Source organism: Lactuca virosa, chromosome 4 (assembly GCF_052849685.1).
Source record: "Lactuca virosa cultivar CGN04683 chromosome 4, Lactuca_virosa_CGN04683_v6, whole genome shotgun sequence".
Lineage (NCBI taxonomy): Eukaryota > Viridiplantae > Streptophyta > Magnoliopsida > Asterales > Asteraceae > Lactuca > Lactuca virosa.
Window position 1 is genome coordinate 426306631 of NC_136429.1, and position 5964 is coordinate 426312594.

The 5964-nt window shown below is 33.5% G+C and overlaps 1 long non-coding RNA gene across 1 annotated transcript; it reads right to left on the reverse strand.

Annotated features, from left to right (window-relative positions):
• Positions 1 to 2119: 2119 nt before the first annotated feature.
• Positions 2120 to 4764, reverse strand: LOC145169137 (uncharacterized). Its single transcript, XR_013742327.1, has 3 exons — positions 4148 to 4764; positions 3533 to 3633; positions 2120 to 2305 (listed from the first exon to the last, which is right to left on the reverse strand). It is a non-coding gene; the product is annotated as an uncharacterized LOC145169137 (long non-coding RNA).
• Positions 4765 to 5964: the final 1200 nt, after the last annotated feature.

Consider the following 5964-nt stretch of genomic DNA (forward strand, 5'->3'; position numbering starts at 1 on the left):
ATAAGCCCAACACATATAAATATAAATATAACTAATTACCACAATTAGTCCCCATAGATTTGGTTAGTCTCTTTTGATCACTAAATTAATTCTAAATTAATTCTTGATCAATACTAATTAAAACATATGATTTCATATTAATATATTATAACTTATAATATATTAATAAATCATATATATAACCTTCTCTCAAGAATCCATCCTTACAAATTGTCCTGATGATATGCAACCCAAATGGACCATGCTACTCTCGGGTCAAGTACATACCAATAATAGTTATGGGCTTAGACATCTAATCTAACTCCTATATGGTCATATTTTATTAGCAAATATCATTAAATAATGATTATTGAGCATATAGATTCGATAATCTCCCCCTTGCACAAGATTCATTATGGATTGACATAGACAGTAGTTGGCGTCTAGTGATGGGCTACTACCCCTAACAACATACAAAGGAGTTCCATCTTATCAACAACTAATTCCAGGAGCTCAAAGCTACATTTGATGTTTTAGGTAAGTTTATTAGTATTCTCTTTGTTGATACATAATGTTGGATGTTGAGACATGGATTGAATCATTCTCATCTCCTATCCAACTTTAACTAAGGCACCTTAGATGTCTAACTCTCAACACATAAGAGGAACAAATCCATTCTTGACTACATGCGCCTCTAGCACAGTTTGTATTCTACCTAATGATGCTCTTTATAGCTGCATGGTTACAAACATCGTTGAACCATGTCAAAGCATAATATTTCCTTATACTTAAGTACCTAATATTTATCTCAGGTCGAAGGACATAAATATATATACCTTTATCAAATATCACTCATAACTATGATCCATGAAGTGATCTTGATGTGGGTCATATCCAATACTTATTCTCCAATCAAGTACCTATGAATTTTGGTCGCTTCCCTTAGCTATTTTCAACTCCATGAAAATCAACCAATCCATTCATATTAGTCTTATTTCATAGACGCCTCCAGACCTATGAACGACTATAGACATTTAGAATAACCATGTTATTCAAGGATTAAACATGCTAATATAGAACACAACTATTTATTTAACGAAAAGACTATATCTAATAAATCAAATCATTACAATAAATGTTGCTTATACTATTCCAATATCCAAATACTAAATTTCAATCAAATTTATTCATTTAGATCAACAAGGTCCTATAGCACCAACGTGACTTTAATGGTTTAGCTAATGAAGGAACTTTGTTAAGTAGATTCAAAAAACTTGATTTTTATATACTTTGTGTACAAAAACTTTTTCTATTTCATATATATATATATATATATATATATATATATATATATATATATATATCCTGTATATATAGAAAACTCTTTAGAATGTTTTAGATGCTTAAATATGACTTAGATACCACTACTGGGATAATGGGATTACTTATAGTCATAAATAAACTAATCATTTAAGCATTCGCATATGTGGTTTCTTAAACAACAATATATTCTGACTTTGTTGCGTAACGCATGCAAAATTTGCTTGAAACTCCTTTCCATGTAACGATCTCTTCATTCATAATGAGGACACACCCGATTATGATTGAGGATAATCTCAATCTATTTTGAAGTTCAACAACTGTGTAACAATTGACACTTAGCTTTCTTTAAAATAGTTTGCAGATTAGGAATATGTTTGTAGTTCTTCGTAAGTACTTTAGAATGTTCCTGTCTGTCATATCAAGACTTATTCTTAAATTATACTGGTATTTGTTCTTCATGATCCAAGTATACGATTTATCTGGCCTTAATGCATAACATGACATATATGATTAGTCGAATTATAGCAACATATGGAATACAATCATACTATCTAGTTCAACTATTGTACTAGGATTCCGAGGCATGCTTAAAATCATGTCATGTGGTATTGACAAGATAAACTCGCTCATAGTCTTATATCTTGAAATTTTAAAGATCTTGACAATTAATGCAATTATGTTTAATCTTTATTCCAAGAATTAGTATTTCAGTCACATATAAGACTAGGAATGTCACACTCCCTGCCGAGGCGGCGGAATACGCCGGGCTGTGCGACTTAGTTCATGGATCACAAGCAAATTGAATATACATCACAAGTTACAACAATAACAGCATAACAGTTACATTCCAATTTAAAGTTCAAATACAAGGTTCATACATATAATAATAATAGATTCATAAATTTGCCTTAACGAGTAGGCCGACATAACAAAAACTAAATGAGACTAGATTGCCCGAAAATCCATGAACAAATCTTTTGTTAAAGGCTGGTTCACTGATCTCCTGAGAATACATGTGATTTGAGGGTCAACACAAAGGTTGGTGAGAGTTACAGGTTTTCTGCTAACCGCAGTAATGATACTTTATAAATCTAGAAAGTATTTCTTTTGTGGTTAAAACCATGTTTGATAACTGGTTAAATCACAAGTATATCTATACTTGAAATATTTGTTAAAGAGATAAAATCATAAGTAAATCCATACATAAAATGTTTGATAAAGTGATAAACCATAAGTAAACCCATACTGTAAATGCTTGATAAATAGATAAACCATAAGTAAATCCATACTTAAAATGCTTGGTAAAGAGTTAAACCATAAGTAAATACATGCTTAAAATGCTTGATAAAGAGTTAAACCATAAGTAAGTCCATACTTAAAATGCTTGATAAAGAGTTAAACCATAAGTAAGTCCATACTTAAAATGTTTGATAAAGAGTTAAACCATAAGTAAGTCCATACTTAAAATGTTTGATAAACCGAGAAACCGGATCCGTGGTTTCTAGTTAAAGAGTCTGGTTAATGCCTATAGTGAGTCCTATAACCGAGCTATGTGACCTGTTATAATCCCTGCACAACGCTTCATTAGACGTCGTAGTTATACTAAAGATATTTATCACCCGCTTCGATTGATCAGTCGAGGTTGTAGCTAGCAACCGCAGGTGGGGGTGTCAACCCGTATAGATCTATACATGCATATCTCGCTCCGAGGATTAACAGTTATAGTTTAAATGGGAATACTAAGTGGTTAAGCTTAGGTAATGAATATTGTCTCACTATAGAGGCCATTAACTAGGTTATACGGTAAAGCTACACTATAAAAGCCGAGTAAGTTCGATAAATCCGTAAAAATGTATGTCACTCACTTAAATATATAAAATGTTTCTTCACATGCATGAATGATTTCCAAGATATAATTGTTATAATTTGTACATATATAATTAATAAATATGTTTGTACATGCTCGAAGCAAGTGAAAAAAAAAAATTATGCACAAGACTAATAATATTTTTAAACCCATGTATATCGTAAAGAAATCGGTTTATAATACATTATTTTGACAATAATAAGTATTAAAACTAGATATATGTTTTATATGCGTATTCCATAACCGATATATAGATTTAGGATGTTTATAAACACATTTCATAACCGAAAAATATATTTATATATATTTCACATGTATTCCCCCCCAAAATAATAAAACATAAAAAGGGGCCGTAACACTCACCCTTGAAGCGTGAACGAGTCTCGATGGTGAAATTTGTTGCGAAGGTCGTTTTGTGACGTTCCGTACTCTTAAAACGAATCACCGGTTCTATTTAACTTTACCTAATAACCAAAAGGGTAGTTTTGATATTAATTATTAGGTATGGAGTGGTTTTTATTAAAACAATTAAATTCTAGGGTTTAATCTTGCTAAGAGGTTTCAACAAGGGACTGATTTCGTAAATTATTTCAAAAACAGGGGCTAAAAGTGCATATTCTCAGCCTAAGTTACAGTTTTGTACCCATCTTGCTAAAATATTTCGAGGAAAGGGGCTGTTCCTGATTATTTTAATGACAGTTTAGGAGTTTGGATTCAGTTCGTAAGGAAATTACATGGGAGGGGCCATTCTGTTTATTTTGAATTCAAGTTTGGAAGACGGGGGTCTGATTGGTAACCTGATACATCTTCAGGGTCTATTTTAAACGAACTGAATAAAATTTTACACAGTGTCGTCTTCTTTCTCTCGCTACAGATACATGAACTGGAACAAGACCCGTTCGTTGGGTCTCTTAGTTCTCGGCTGTTTGCTTGACAGTGGGTCATCGGAACGAAATGGAGAGGATGGAGATGACTTACTAGAGGCATCCCGGCGGAGATGGCGTCGGAGAATGGCGACGGTGGCAGTGAGCGGCAGGAGGCTGCTCCGACGGCCTTCTGGTGCTTAGTTTTGGATTACAGTCTACGTGAATGACACGAGGGAAGGAGGAGGAGTTGATGATCATCAGAAAACAGTCGAGTTCGTGAATGAACAACAGGTCGTCGAGAGGGAGGGAGTAGGAGGTAGGATGAGGTTGGATAGTGTTTGGTGGTGTAACACGGTGGTTCAAGACCACCGGTGCTGGTTCTTGATGGAGGTGACAACGGTTCTCGGCCACTCTCAGTGGTGGTGCCATCTTGTTTTTTTTTTCTTTGACAGTGAAGCCAAAACGAAGACAGTAGGGGTGATTGGACGGTGGGTTTGATTGAACACTAGATGGGTGGCTGGGTTGTGGTGGTGGAGGGAGGAGCTCCTGCAGCGGCAGTGGGGTGGGGATGGCGGTTTCTACCAGGGAGAAACAGTGAGGGTAGTGTGGTGGTTCTTGGTGGTGAATTTCCAATGCCGACAATTTCCTCTTAATAGCCTTAGATCCGGGATTTCCAGTCAAAAGGATTTGAAAGAGACTCATCAATTTAGTCTCAATTTAGTCAAAGGCTCACCTTTGAGGAATTTGGATCACTTCCTTTCCAAGATTCATTTTTGTATCAGTTCTAATGGGGAAGAAGAGGACAAACGAGACCTGCACCAGGTGAAGGGGGAAGAAGACACAGTCTTTCTAATTTTGGCACAAATGGTCCCTGCTATTTGGCAAACTAACTAACTCCACCGTCATATATTGTGACTAAGGTGCTGTTTGTTTTTTAAAAAAAACCTCTTCAAACCACTTACTGCTGCGCGGCGCAGCACATACGCAACACTTTCCTTCTCGCAGCAGTTTGTTTTTTGAAAGACTTCAGACTACAAAACCTCTGCGCGTGTGATGCGTGGCGCATCACTTGACTTGCCTCTTCTAACCTCTTCAGCTTTCATTTTTTCCAAGTGTTTTTTTAGAATTTTGGTAGAATTTTTTTTTTTTTTTAACTTTGATTTTCTTAAACTTTTATTTATGGATTTGATACAATTTCTTTTTATAGTTTCCACAAATTTTTTTAACTTGATTTTTTTTTAAAAAAAAACTTTGATTTTTTTAATTTTTTACCGTTTCTATTAATAATATTTTCAGTTTCAATTGCATATTTTTTAACGTATGTAATTTTTTACGAACTTTGTAAACATCGTTTGCAATATTTCATAATTTTTTTTATTATTCTATTTTTTTATGTTTTTTAAAATTAGTTTTTCTTTCTCGAATAAAACTAATAGCTTCTTTTATATCTTTTAAGTTTTTTTAAAAGTTTTATATTTTTGTTTTTTTACATGTTCTTTTTAGTATTCTTTCAATGTTTTAAGACTAGAATTATTAAATTTTGGTGTTGAGAATTATTTTCAGTTTATAAAGTTAGTTTATTTAAATTTCAGTTTACTGCAGCAGTCTGCAGATGTTAAAAACAAACATACTTCTTATTATAGGCTGCAGCCGTTTGTTCCACCTCTTCTGCTACAGATGATTGCAGAGGTGGTCCGCAGACTTCATGAATTTTCGCTTCGAAAAAACAAACAGCACCTAAATTAGTTTCAGGAAATTGCAAATCTGCCCCTAGACTAATATGCATTCATTTAAAATGAGTAGATTTAATTAAATGAAAATCCTATTATTACTTTAATTTTATTTTCATTTATTTATTTGTATTTGTTATGTTTTTTTTAAATCAATTAAAGGAGTACTTGACGAACAATAGTTTTAAGTTCAACGGTT